This window comes from Cupressus sempervirens, chromosome 5 (genome assembly GCF_028749045.1).
Source record: "Cupressus sempervirens isolate cs-2001-9-10 chromosome 5, ASM2874904v1, whole genome shotgun sequence".
In the NCBI taxonomy this organism is placed as follows: Eukaryota; Viridiplantae; Streptophyta; class Pinopsida; order Cupressales; family Cupressaceae; genus Cupressus; species Cupressus sempervirens.
In genome coordinates this window covers 24,962,608-24,977,786 of record NC_143122.1, presented here as the reverse complement: position 1 = coordinate 24,977,786, position 15,179 = coordinate 24,962,608, and positions in this window count along the sequence as shown.

The following is a 15,179-nucleotide window of genomic DNA, read 5'->3' as shown; positions in this document are numbered from 1 at the left end:
TCTAAGTCGACTGTTCAAAAAAAAAAAAAAAAAAAAAAAGAGTAAAAATTTTTCTATTTTTTAGTCGCAGCTTCCTTGTTTGCTTTCTGTTTCTGCTCATACTTCCGCAGAACGTCTGCAATATCATTTCGCATACTTCCTTCCTTGGTGACCCAACCCCAAATTTTACATATCAAAGCCCTAAATCCCTCATTTATCTAATTTTAGGGTTTGCCCTATCTTTTCCACCTCTCATCCAATCGCCACCAAACTGAGCCACAAGATTCAATTCCTCATTTTGCTCCCTTATCCCTCTTGGACTGTTCGCCTCATTTCGCCTCCCTACCCTTGAAACCCTCATTTTTCTTTTTCCCTTGTCCCTAGATAGTCTCCCACCACCCGTCGAACACCCATTTCCTATATGAGTTTTACCCAAATCCAAGTTTGCCGTAACTAAAAAAGATTTTGTTTCTCATCTTCTACCCATTCCAAAAAAAAAAAAAAAAAAAAAAAAAAAAAAAAAAAAACCTTGCTGTATGGTTGTTACGCGTACAGGAGCAAAAATCATGGAAGAGGAAATTGCATCCCTCAAAACCAAACTTCAAGATCTGGATGACAAAATTCTGGGTCTTAACTTTCAGCAGTCAGCCATGAGCCGAAACCATTCAGGAGATACTGGGTCCTCTTCTGGCAATTTCCGTGGACCAAAGCTTGATTTTCCACGCTTCGATGGTTCTGATCCGACTGGATGGATCTATAGGGCAGAGCAGTATTTCAGCTTGCATAATACTTTGGATAACCACAAAGTCCCCCTTGCATCTTTTCATTTGGAACATGAAGCTCTTCAATGGTTCCGTTGGTACATCAAGGCTAATGTAGGCCCAACGTGGAGAGAATTGTGCACCCTCATTTTGGAGCACTTTGGCCCTAGTTCCTTTGATGATTTCATAGGAGCACTCACTAAACTGCGTCAAACAGGCACTGTAAGAGAATACCAGACAGAGTTTGAAAAATTAGCTAATCACACAGAGGGCTTGTCTGATGAATTCTTTCGTAGTTGTTTTGTCAGTGGTCTGAAGGATGCACTTCGCTCAGAAGTCAAAATGTTTCGACCTACTACAATGATGGAAGCCCTTAGGTTGGCTAAGTTAGCGGAAGACAAGATTAGTGCTCTACAACGCTCCAGATCTAATTTTGTTCCATTCAGAAATACAGGTTCTCACAACCCTCCAGTCATACCAACTCCCAGAACTACTCCGATCAAGCACTTGTCTGAAACAGAGATGCGAGTCAGGCGAGACAAAGGGCTTTGTTATAATTGTGATGAGAAATGGTCTCGGGGCCATAGATGTGTTCAGCAAAAGCTCTATCTCTTGGATGTGGATTCTCCACCGGAACTGGAAGAATATGTAGATGCTCAGGAAATAGTGGATGATGAGGTTGAGCCTCACCAGCCTGAACCTCCTTCACCAAAAGCTCCACCAGAGATATCTGTCCATGCTTTGGCAGGAGTCACTACTCCACAAACCATGCGGGTCCAGGGTTTCTTCAAGAAGATCCCTCTTACTATACTCATTGATTCTGGTAGCACTCATAACTTCATTGATCCACGAATAGCCAAACAGGCTGATTGCTTTATCCATCCCTGCTCTAGCTTTGAAGTCATGATTGCCAATGGGGGCACTTTACCTTGTAAAGGGAAATGTCACAATGTGCGTCTCTCTATTGGCGATTATAACATGCGCTCTGACATGTTTGCCTTACCCTTAGGTGGCTGTGATGTGGTTTTGGGTGCCCAATGGTTACGCACTCTTGGCCCCATTCTCTGGGATTTTGCTGAACTTTGGATGCAGTTTTCAGCCGAGGGGCACCAACACACTTTGAAAGGCTTACAACCAGGGTCTCTCAGCATCATCAGTTCACACCGTATGGAAAAACTTCTTAAGAAGAATTCACATGGTGTCATCGCTCAGCTCCATTCCATTCAGATGCAGCCATCAGCAGTCTCTAGCACTCCTGCCGATCTCCAACACATTTTGGACAAGTATTCTGGTGTATTTGCTGAACCTGTGGGATTACCTCCTTCTTGTCCAGAGGACCACCATATTCAGCTCCTTCCTGGCAGTGTTCCGCCCAACATCAGGCCCTACCGCTACCCATTTCATCAGAAGACCAAAATCGAGATACTTGTCTGTGACTTACTGAAGCAAGGTATTATTCGCCCTAGTACCAGTTCCTTTTCTTCTCCAGTTCTGCTTGTTCGCAAAAAAGATGGGTCATGGCGACTCTGCATTGATTTCTGTGCACTTAATCATCTCACTATAAAGGACAAGTTTCCCATTCCAGTTGTTGATGAACTTCTTGATGAACTTCATGGGGCTCATTTTTTCTCCAAGTTAGATCTTCGTTCTGGGTATCATCAAATTCGGGTTAATGAGGAGGATATACCTAAAACTGCCTTCCGCACACATGATGGTCACTATGAATTTTTAGTCATGCCCTTTGGCCTCATGAATGCTCCTTCAACATTTCAGGCAGTGATGAATAACATATTTCGACCATACCTCCAGAAATTCATTCTGGTCTTCTTTGATGATATCCTCATATATAGCAAAACTTGGGCTGAGCATCTCCATCATCTGGAGCTTGTCTTGCAACTTCTCTCTGATCATCAACTCTGTGCAAAACTATCTAAATGTGTGTTTGGCCAGGAGGAAGTGGAGTATCTCGGGCATATTGTTGCACACCATGGAGTGCGGGTGGATCCTACAAAAATAGATGCCATGAAAACTTGGCCGCATCCTAAAACTCTCAAGAGCCTTCGGGGTTTTTTGGGGTTGACTGGCTACTACCGCAAGTTTGTCAAAGATTACGGGAAAATTGCAGCACCATTGACAGCTCTGTTAAAAAAGGATGCCTTCTCCTGGACCCCTGTTGCTGAGACTGCATTTGAACAACTGAAACAGGCTATGTGCAGTACACCTGTTCTCGCAATGCCAGATTTTTCCAAACCCTTCACTATTGAGAGTGATGCTTGCGGCAATGGATTGGGTGCTGTTCTCTTGCAAGATGACCATCCTATTGCGTTCACTAGCAAAGCCCTCTCTGGTAAGAATCTAGCCCTCTCTACTTATGAAAAAGAAATGATGGCTATTTTGCATGCTGTACAGAAGTGGCGGCCATACCTCTTAGGGAGTCATTTTTGCATCAGAACCGATCACCAAAGTCTGAAATACTTCCTGGAACAACGGGTATCCTCTCCTACACAATAGAAATGGGTCAGCAAACTCATGGGGTATGATTATGAGATCACCTACAAGAAGGGTAAGGAGAATATTGTGGCAGATGCTCTTTCTCGCACATTTGATAATCAAGCTTCCCTTTCCGCTATTTCTATGCCCATTCCCAATTGGTTAGCATCTGTTCAGCAGGGCTATGACAGTGACTCTTCTTTATCTCAAATCATTCACCAGCTAGCCAATAATCCTTCTGCTATACCACATTACTCTTGGGATGGTGCTTCCCTTCGATACAAGGGTCGGCTAGTGCTTCCTCAGAACCCAGCTGTACATCAGGCTATTTTTTATGAACTCCATGCTTCTCCTTCTGCAGGGCACTCAGGCTTCCTCAAAACTTATGAGCGAGCAAGGAGAAACTTCTTTTGGAAAGGGATGAAACAGACGATTCAACAGATGGTGGCTGAATGTGATACTTGCCAACGCCACAAGGGTGAAACGACCCTCCTTCCTGGCTTGCTCGAACCATTGCCCATCCCTACACGGATTTGGACTGATATTTCTATGGATTTCATTGAAGGGCTTCCTAAATCCGGTGGCAAGACAGTGATCTTGGTTGTGGTTGATCGTCTCTCGAAATATAGTCATTTTTGTGCCCTCAGCCACCCCTATACTGCCTCCTCTGTTGCACAAATCTTCATGGACCAGATATTTCGTCTTCATGGACTCCCTTCTTCCATTGTCTCTGATCGTGATGCAACTTTTACCAGTCATTTTTGGACTGAACTGTTTCAGAAAACTGGCACCAAACTGAAGATGATTTCGGGCTATCACCCACAAACTGATGGTCAAACTGAAATTGTCAATAAATGCTTGGAAACTTATCTTCGTTGCTTCACTTCCGAACAGCAACATCAGTGGGCCAAGTGGCTCCCTTTAGCTGAATGGTGGTACAATACCTCTTACCACACTGCCTCTAAAATGACTCCATATGAAGCAGTCTATGGTCAGGCACCTCCAGTGCTCCTTCCCTACACTCCCAACAGCTCACCAGTCCAGGCAGTTGACATAGTTCTCCGCAGTAGGGATCAGATTCTTCGTACCTTACAGGATAATCTTCACATGGCCCGTAATCGGATGAAACAACAAGTAGATCAACACCATTCTGAGCGCTCATTTCAAGTTGGGGATATGGTTTTTCTTCGTCTACAGCCATACAAACAATCCTCCCTAAAGCTGAAAGGGCGTCATAAGTTGGCCCCAAAATTTTATGGGCCTTATAAGGTTCTGCAGAAGATTGGTTCAGTTGCTTATAAACTGGAACTTCCTCCTTCTTCCCGCATTCATCCAGTCTTTCATGTTTCTTGTCTAAAGAAAGTTCTGGGTACCACTGTCAGAGCACAAACTACTCTCCCTGAAATGGATACGGAAGGATCCATTATCCTGGAGCCGGTGGCAATCATTGACCAGCGCACTCGCCAGCTTCGCTCTCGCTCCATCTCTGAGGTCTTGATTCAGTGGCATGGCATGCAACCAGAGGATGCTACCTGGGAACCCCTTCTTCAGATTCAACAACAATTTCCACACCTTAAGCTTTGAGGACAAAGCTTTTTTCTAAGGGAGAGGGGATGTTAGGAACCTGTGTGTTCCTTCTGTTTATTTTGTTAGAGTAGTGTTGTTGGACGCATATGCTTTGTAAGTCGTCCCGTGAGTATATTTTATTATCCCACATGCATAGGTAGTATTACTTTTCTAGATCGTACTCAGTATATAAGAATAGGTTGAGGCCCTTGATGGGCACGGACGAATTTATTGTATTGAGCTTGCTCAAAGGAGGTTACCCCCTCGAAGTGGCCTGCGATCAGTAGATTCATTCTGAGTTCTGCTATCACTTTGTATTCTGTTATTTCGAGCATTCTAACGATATTGCTATAAGGAGGTTCTTCACACTTTCTCAAGGACTTATGTGAGGACTCGTGATTGCCATAGGAAAGCATGGTGAGAGGTAAATGAAGTTTTGAACATTTTAATTATATTATTGATCAATATGCATTTGAATATGTTTCTATCTGATATATGAAAATCATTTAAATTAACTACTCCAACTTGGATTCTCTCCTTTTTGTTCATGTACAAGAACTAATGAGTCTGGAGAGTGTGTCTAAGAGGCTACATTTTGATGATCCACTAGTAGCATAGAAGATTTTACTTTTTCAAGGATTCCTAATGGCACATTTTGAGATGGCATAAGCCACATTATATATGCAAGCATTGATTTCAGAGACATATTGTGAGGGCATGTACCATATTTTGTATATCAATGGAGATTTTGACATATATTTGTGTCATATTTGTATATGACTATATATTTTTATATATTATATTTATTGTGATTTCTTACATATGTATATCATTCATGTAATTTTACAACTCCCATGCATTATTTTATATGAGAATAGATTGAAAAAATATTTTAAAAAATTGGAAGTAAATAATTGTTACACTTGCATTTTTCTTCATCCTTAAAGTCAATTGTTTAAGTCTTGGGAGTGCCTAAGTCAAAGTTAAAATTGAACCTTTGGGTAAGTTCAACTTCAAGTTCAAATTCTATCACTAGTGCGAAATGTTGAAAGTAGGTCAGTTATTCTCCTATTTGTTAGCCTTCCTATTCGCATATGGGAAAGTCGAAGTCGATGTTGAACCTTTCGCCAATTCAAGTTCAACTTCAAGTTCAAAGTTCAAAATCGGACCAACTAATTTAAAGTCAAAGTACTAGGTTTTGACATGCAATATGAAATTTAGATCTTCAAAGTTCATTCTCTATCACAAGAAATAAATGTTAAAAGTGGATGGTCGGCCTCTAGTCATTTGAACTATCTATTCACATATGGCAGAATTGAACTTGAATCTTGAAGTACACAGTTCAAGTTCGAGTTCAGAGTTTGAAAGGTCACTTTGTTATGCATAAAGTACAAAGTAGATTTGATGTTATAGGTTTCTCAAGAGTCCAAGATCCAATGCTAGAAGGTGGTGGTGGATAATGAGATGTGCAACAAGGAAGCTTCAACATGTGATTCATGTGCAGGTATTGGTGCATATACTGTTATAATTTTAATACAACTTGTAACCACAGATTTTTATCAGCAAAAAAAGAACCAACAGTCATGTTGTGGGGAGTATAACTTTTTATCCCACTATTGGATTTTTCTCAATTTTAGATGTGTTGTCAAAAATCAAGTTTTCTAAATCTTCACTAGAGAGATCAAAAAAATTTCAACGTCAAAAGTTATAATGGATTATATGTGGGCATATCAAACATACCAACAAATACAGATGTGTTGTAATTAGAAAAATAGTCACATTGCAAGGGCCACAAATTTTAATCCGAGCATTGGATTGAGCCGAGTTTTGGATATGTTTGAGGAAACCTAATTATCTAAATTCTCTTCAATCTATTTTGTAAAATTAATTATGGATGAAAAATTATGATTGTTTAAGTGTAGCAATATATAAACTAGCAATGACAATCACAAGATCATGACAGTAATTTGTTACTAGCATATGGCACCTATCTAAGAATGCATATGGGATTCATTTTAAATTTGGAAAAAATATCTATTATCATCTATGAAAATTTAAAATGACTCAACTATTGAATATTCTAAAGTGAAACTGAAGAAGATTATTCATGAGAATGATTAAAATTATTTTCAAGAAACAGTTACTAGAACCGAAATGCAAGTGAAACTGTTATTTATTATGAATATTTCTACACAATGTGGGTTCTCTTCACCAGAAGTTTTGTAGCTATAGGGAGTGAGAGAATACATTTTTATGGGAATTGATTGTAATAGGGAGGAGGAATAGAAGTTTTATTTTTATTTTTTTGCAACTTGATTGTAATGATAGAGATAAAATGATATTGTTATTATTTTGTTATGCATTTGAAATAAAAGAGAGTTTCATATATCAGATTCTAAAGTCTAAATACAATTTTATTGGATTGGAAATGGTTATATAGTCATTCCTTTCATGTTTTAGGTACAGTTTTGCATTATCATTCATAGTTAGTAGAATAAAATAATGTTTCTTTGCACTTCCCCTATGATATGAAAGACCGGATAGATGGTCATGTGGTTGTTTGTTTGTTTTTCTTTCCTCATTGTCTAGTTTATAAATCTTATAATCACATTTCTCCCATTGTGATGGGTAAATGGTAGAAAGCCTTTGTGTCTTCTAGTAAAAGACATAACCAGCTATTTAAATTCTTTGAATATCTTTCTAAGAGGGAGCTACACATCTTAATTTAGAGGAAAGCTATCTATCTCATGATAGTATTTCCAACTATTAGTGGCAGTTGTTCTTCTATTTGGGCATTTTGAGTCATTCTTTGCATTTAATTTTGGAAGGAAAAATCTGTTTACCAACAATAATTATGGACTAACTTTGTATAAAACCAAATTATATGTTTTTTCATGATTAATAACAAGAGATCAACCATATTTTCTAAAGTCTACTATGAAACCCTTTCTATTGAAGCACATGACAAGGGTTTGAACATAAATCATCCTTGAACCATGGGAAAAATCTACACTTTTGACATATTGTAGTGCATTGCTATGTATCTCAAATGGCTTTGATTTCATATTGATTAATTTAGTATTGTGAAAGATATTAGATTTCGTAGTGGGAAGAATGCTAGAAAATACTTTTTCGTTGATAATACTTATATATTGTCTGATATTTTCAATGTATAAGGTTTCTTAATGTTGTGTAATTTTTGGAAAGAATCAAGAAAACAAAAATCACCTTCCCTAAATGGTATAATGGACAAATGATATTAGTATGTGAACTTGTAAATTTTTCTATACATAATTCACTAACCCTAAAATGCCAGTCAAATCCATATTCATTTTTATTGTTGGTAATTAGGTATCTATTAGGCAATGATTTATTGTAGAGTTCAATGACCCAAGAAATCTCTAATTCAACATTGAAGGGTATCATGTAAGGTACTATTTGTGTGGTAAATTTTGATTATTATTTTCATATAAGGTTGCTTAATTGAATGAAGGTTGTGATCAGTGATAGTAATAGAGGATGTTTATTTGATAATGAAAATGATCATGGTTTATGGATTCTAACCCATGAATATGAATAACATTATGTTGATTGATTAAATATTGTTTTTGAGGATTAATGTAATGAATCCTAGAAGACTGTTGACTAATTTATTGGTTTGTTTGAGTTGTTGGGCCATAAATGTTCAAATGTATATTTGATAGGACTAAGGAAGCTATCATAAATTGATAGGTTCTATATTTATGAAAAGGTTGTTATGCCTATAATGTGTTTCCTAAATTGTGAAATTGTGATTGAATCAACAAGATCCTAGAAGTAATAAGAACTCCAATACAATATTTTACCAATTATAAATGTGAACTACATTTCCATATGAAACTAATCAATTAATTGGTCCATGTTTGATCCATAACCTTTACCAATATTCTTATGCATTCCTAGACTTCCCAATATCCACCTATGATGTAATGAATCCTATATAATATTCTACATCATGCCAAATCCTTATGTACATACCATTCCAACTAGGTTCACTTTCACACATTTATGTTGGTGACTCACTGAATGAAATTTCAAGGTCTAACCAACTTACCCTAGGTCTTTCTCTTCAATTTCAATATATTATATTCTACATTTACACTCAAAACCTAAATACCCCTCATGAGCACTGAGGTACGACCTTAAAAAATTATTGCCCAAATATTCTTAGTGTGCCTTAGGGATGCCTTAGGGTGATCATGAATGTTCTAGAATCTCTATGGTATAAAAAGGGTGTTACTAGGGTTCACCCACCCATTTGGAGCTAACGACATTGGCAAATCGATGCCACAATGAATGGCTCAAAATTTGTGTAGAGGTGTACAAATTCACTGATGAGCACTACAAGTTTTGGAATCAAGCGAGATCATTGTGCCTAATTCAAATGAAATTGAATCTCTCCAAAGTGAGAGGTTATTTTAGATATCAATATCATAGTCTTGTAGCATCTCGGATTTTGTAGATACCCCTCACAAGCTCTGAGATATGATACTCAAATTTTTTTTACCCAAATATGTTAATTCACCTTGGGGATGCTCTAGGCTCTCCATAGTAAAAATATAGGTGTCACTAGGGTCCACCTACCCATTTGGAGCTAATAGAGTCAATGAATCGATAACATAATGAATATTTTGAAAGTTGCGAAGTGGTGCACCAATTCACTAATGAACACTACAAATTTTGGCATCAAACAAGATTATTGTGCCAAATTCAAATGAAATTGAAACTCTCTTAAGTAAGAGAGGTTATTGCAAATATCAATATTACAGTTCTATAACATCTCACAACTTATTGATAGCCCTCACAAGCTCCAAGTTATGACCCTTAGAAGATTGTCAAGTCTCTTGCTTCTTCCAAGTGCTTTACTCAAAGTCATACAAATTATGTTCAAGTCAACACAATTTTGTCTAATAAATATAGCTTTTCTCAAATGATGAATTATCAATGAAGTTGTAATAATCCTCTAAGTAGTAGTCTTGTCCTTTTCCCTACTATTTCTTCCTATGTTATTGATCACCGAAAATATTCTTCACAATAATGACATTTTTCTCTATTTTCATCTTGTTACAAATCTTACATTTGGATAGCATAGGTCTTATCTTCTGCATCTTTAACAATTGAACAAAAAGTTGGCACTTCTCCACTAGTTTCATATTTCCAAAAATCTATTCATATAGCTTTGAAGCCCACAATTGAACCATTCTATGTGATCTCTTCCCTTCCAATGTACTCAAAATGGTTTCATCAATCTTAATTAACTGTTTGGGTGATCTACCACATATATAATTAGATGTTTATCTCTTTTCATTTCAATTATAATAAGGAGATGTGTAAGGCTCATAATTCACAACATTATCAATGTCATTCTCCATTGTCATTTTCAAGCTCTACATTTTCCTCTTCAATGAATACATTGTCGTTCACAACATTAAATTGATTCATATTTTCAAATTCAATAATCTCTTAACTGGAAACTACTATTATGGGTTCATCTTCATTCACATTTAACATTTAAGTTGCCTCTTTTTATAGTGGTATTCCCTATGTTTTTCCCTATATTCTTCAAAATTTTCACCTTCCTCTTCCATTTAGAATTTTATTGACTATTTCTCCCCATACTATCAATGATTCCAGGACCTTCAATCAACTATTTCTACCACTTTTTGAAAGTCCAAGTCTAAAATTTTGGCTTTTTCCTGCAAAACTCTCAAATCTTGTGAAAATTTCTTTGAAAAATTACAACTCTCAAGTTTGGGATCCACAATAATTTCCTTATTATGTTCACTAGTAAAATATTAGATAGCCAATATATTAGGTACCTAATACATATTATTTCTAATATATTCAATACCCAATACCTTGGTGCCCAAACTAGTGAAAAAGGAGGAATATGGAATTGGAGGGTGTGAATTCAAATATAATGAGAAGTCCAAATCCTCCTATGCATGATCCATGTATTTTTTATTCTACTGGTCAATTATGTCTCTTTGGTTATTATAGATGAGACAAATAGACATTAATATGTAGTCTTTTAATTTACTTTTAATTATGAATTATTGTATAGTTAATAAAATTTATTATATTATATTACATTATATTATAAATTAAATTATATTAAATTATATTATATTATATTATATTACATTACATTATATTAAATATTATATTATATTATACTAAATAACTTATTTTATCATAAAATGAATTGAAATGGTTCATAAGGCATCCTATGACCTCTTTCGACCCATTCGATGACAACATATGAAATTTATTCTAATATTTTGTTCCATTGTGAACCTTGTCGAGCATCATTTCTTGATTATAAGAAAAAACAAGAATAAATTAAACATATTATATTATAAATTAAATTATATTATATTATATTATATTATATTATATTACATTACATTATATTAAATATTATATTATATTATACTAAATAACTTATTTTATCATAAAATGGATCGAAATGGTTCATAAGGTATCCTATGACCTCTTTCGACCCATTCGATGACAACATATGAAATTTATTCTAATATTTTGTTCCATTGTGAACCTTGTCGAGCATCATTTCTTGATTCTAAGAAAAAACAAGAATAAATTAAACATACTTCAAATGGGAAATTGTAAGTCAATTTTTGGGAATTTTGGAGTAGTTTTCAAACCTAGATAGGCACATTTTCATTGACACAAACTCTAGTTGTGTGGTTTGACTATCTCCATTGGAGAAAATCTAACCTTGATTATGTTACTCTTACTTTTTAAAGGAGGGATAGTCTTCCTTGATTTCTCACGATGGCAAATCTTAACATTCTAGGTTGTATCTAGTTCCCTATGGTTTTCTTGAAGGTTGGGACCTTTGCATGGATTGCAGTCCAAGACAAAATACTTTCAAGCATGAAATCTAATAGTCTTAGTATTATTGTTATCTTTTCATGCATCATGAATGGATATTTTATTGAGTCTACTACCTAATATTGGTACTGGCTTTCAACATGGTGGTTGGTCTTCCCCCTTATATGATAATTTGAATCTTTAATGTGGAAGTTGACTAGACTTTCTTCTTTTCTTGTTTATGGATAATTGATCCTTCTCTTCTCATTTGAAATGTTTGGCTAGAGAGGAACAATTAAGTTTTTTAGAAGGACATCTTCCTTCTTATCCAATTTTTTTACAACCATGAAAGTGTTCATATCGAAGGTAGGCATCTCTTATTTATTTAAGAATGTGAAACTTTTCACTCTTTTTTTTCATCTTAGAATATTGAGATCATAAATGGAAACCCTTATTAATTCTTTATACTTGAGGCTCTTTTTGATCCTACACAAATTAAAAAGCTAATTTTAGGCTAGTGAAATATTCCCCACACACCCAATCGAAGTGACAAATGAAAAGTCAATTACGATGGTGCCTTAAGAAACAACCCAAGTAAGTTACGAGTTGTTGTTGTCATTACTGACTCTAATGGGCTAGTATTAAATGCAACATACATAATTCAATTGATGTGGGATCTAAGAATTTCACTGATCTATAAGATTTATCCCTCTATGTAGAATTAAAGATGCTATCCTTTAGAGGAACTCCATGTTTACTTTCTACACAATCTTTAACACTTCTTGTCATTATTGGAAATATAACTATATGTTGACTCCAATTTGATACTTTTACATCTATTTAATTCATACATTGTGTCTCATTTCCATTTGGAAGCCAATGGATAAACTAATTTCCTCACTAGTAAAGAGATTTATTATCAATGCCCTCTTATTGAGGTGTTTCCACAAACCTTTCCTTTCTTTTAATAACCTCTAGATTCTCCTTATCTTGTCTTTTTGGTTTCACTCTTCTACTTTCTCCCCACTTTTCTACACCATGGTTTCCTTTTTTGTAGTCCCTTAAGGTGTAGTTTGGCTTTCCATGAGTCCCATGTATGCCTTCATTGTTTATGTCCTAGAAATGAGTGGTGCATTCTACATGTTTGCATGAACATTCTCTATGCCATTTCTATTTCTTTTGATCCTTCCTTCATGATTTTGTAGCCCAATCTTCTCTTCTTTGATCTTTTGTGTGGATTGATTGAATTGACAAGTCCCCAATGCTCTTTGCAAAAAAATTGTGGTGGTTCATCATGTCTAGTTCGTCAATCTCATCTGGTTGGTGTTCCTACTCTTATTATCGCTTTGGTTTTTAAGTTTTAACTATTTTCTTTCTATTTTTTTTTTTGTACTAAATAGATCTAAGACTTTTAATTATTGATAAATAGATATTTTAATAATCATTTTCACTTTTATTGAAAAACAAAAAAATAAATAAATAATAAGAACTAATATCTCTCACATTTTAGATAAAAATAATAGAATATCTATTTAATTAAGAAATAAATCAATATTTTAAATATTTTAATCAATTTTAAAATACTTAAATTTTCCCTTCACTAGTTAGTGGACCCTAGCCAATCTACACTTGTCACAAGTTGTGCTCCCTACAACCTAAACTTTCATTTGGAGCAAAGATTCAAAACGTTAATAATAATGAATCTTAAAGCCGACAGCCTGTTTTCACCATTCTGGCTTTTCTTTGGTTTTTCTTGGAGACATGGTATAAATATATTACATAAATAAAAACCTAGACTATCCTGTTCGGTGTTAAAGCATAATTTGGAGTTCGAAGGCATTCATTTTAAGAGCTTGAAAGAAGTAGAGATATACTGGGCAGCGACATTCTCAACCGAAGGAGATAGAGGTCTCTTGTGTGGTACTTTCCTAAACAAACGAGAAATGATTAATTCTTGATTCTTTTTACGTTTAATTTTTTTTTATCATCATTTCTTTCAATTGCATATCTCTCTGTCCGTTTCTGAAAATCTTTATTAAAAACTTCGTGTAATATAGATCTAGGATTCAGATTTAATATTTTGTTAAAAGTAGGGAAGAATGATCGATCGATTCCTTTATGACTAGAGACGATTCTCAAAGCTGTTTTAAGATCTCTTAATTAAAAATAGTGAAAGAATATTAAATGTAGAGTACTTGTCATTCCATCCAGATTAAAAGTTATGATCTATTGGACAATATTGTTAGGTCCGGAAATTTGATATAATAGAAAATAATGTAAACATAATGAAAACTTTACTATGTCAAGATTCATTACATAAATAAGGTACTTAAATAATAGCAGTTTAATAACTGCTATAAAATAACTACTACAACTAAAATATCTAACCTAACTTTTAAACCCTAATGATTAATATGTTAACATCCCCCCTTAATTGGAAAGGGTTACATGAAATTATGAGTATTTTGAACTCCTCAGCGTATTGCTTTGATAGGTATCACTTTGAGACATATTTTGTCCTTTTTGAATTAGCACACTTGGGTGCATAATTATTGAAAATAGTACACATTGGGTGCAATGAACTTGTATTGTTCATGTTACAATTTGATAAGAGCATACATTGGGTGCAATAGAATAACACACATTGGGTATTACAGAATTGTTTGTTTGTATTATAATTTGATAAGAGCACACATTGGGTGCTATGCAATAAAACATATTGGGTGTTATGAATTGTTTTGTTCATACGACATTTTTTATAATAGCACACATTAGGTGCAATAAACTTGTTTGAAAATGGTATAAACTTGTAATTGTAATGGTATACAATGAGTCATTGTAATTGTCCTTCATTTGAACTTGAACCTAGAACTTGCTTGAACTTGAATCTAAAATTGCATTCACTTGAACTTGAATCTGGAACTCACTTGAACTTGAATTTGAAATTGCATTCACTTGAACTTGAATCTAACATATACAAAATATCCTCCCCTTGGAAGATGAGAGGAAATGATTTTAATAACATGAATTCATGTGATAAGGTTTTGGATAAGATACCACATATTTACCTTTGTTGCTTTAGATAGATGCCACACATTACTATGTACCAATATCATCATAACAATTGCAAATTTTGTCTCCAATATTAACAAAATCATTTTCTATCACCAAAAATACCTTAACACATCTATTTCATTGTTACTGACAAGTAACTGTATATCTTCTCCACCATCCATGTTTCAGATTAATCTCATTTTTCTAATTGATACTTTTAAATGTCCATCACTGATCCCTTTGTTACTTTATAATATTGTAGAATCAAACACTAATATCTTGAAGACTCAACCCGATAATTTTATAGATTGAAGCATGCCTGATATGTTCATCTTTGAAGTAGGAGATCATAAGAAATATACTTCGTTTTGAGATCACACACAAATTCATCAAACTCATCTGACACACTATAATACTTTGAATTCTTTATGCTATTAAATCCACTTCCTTTGAACA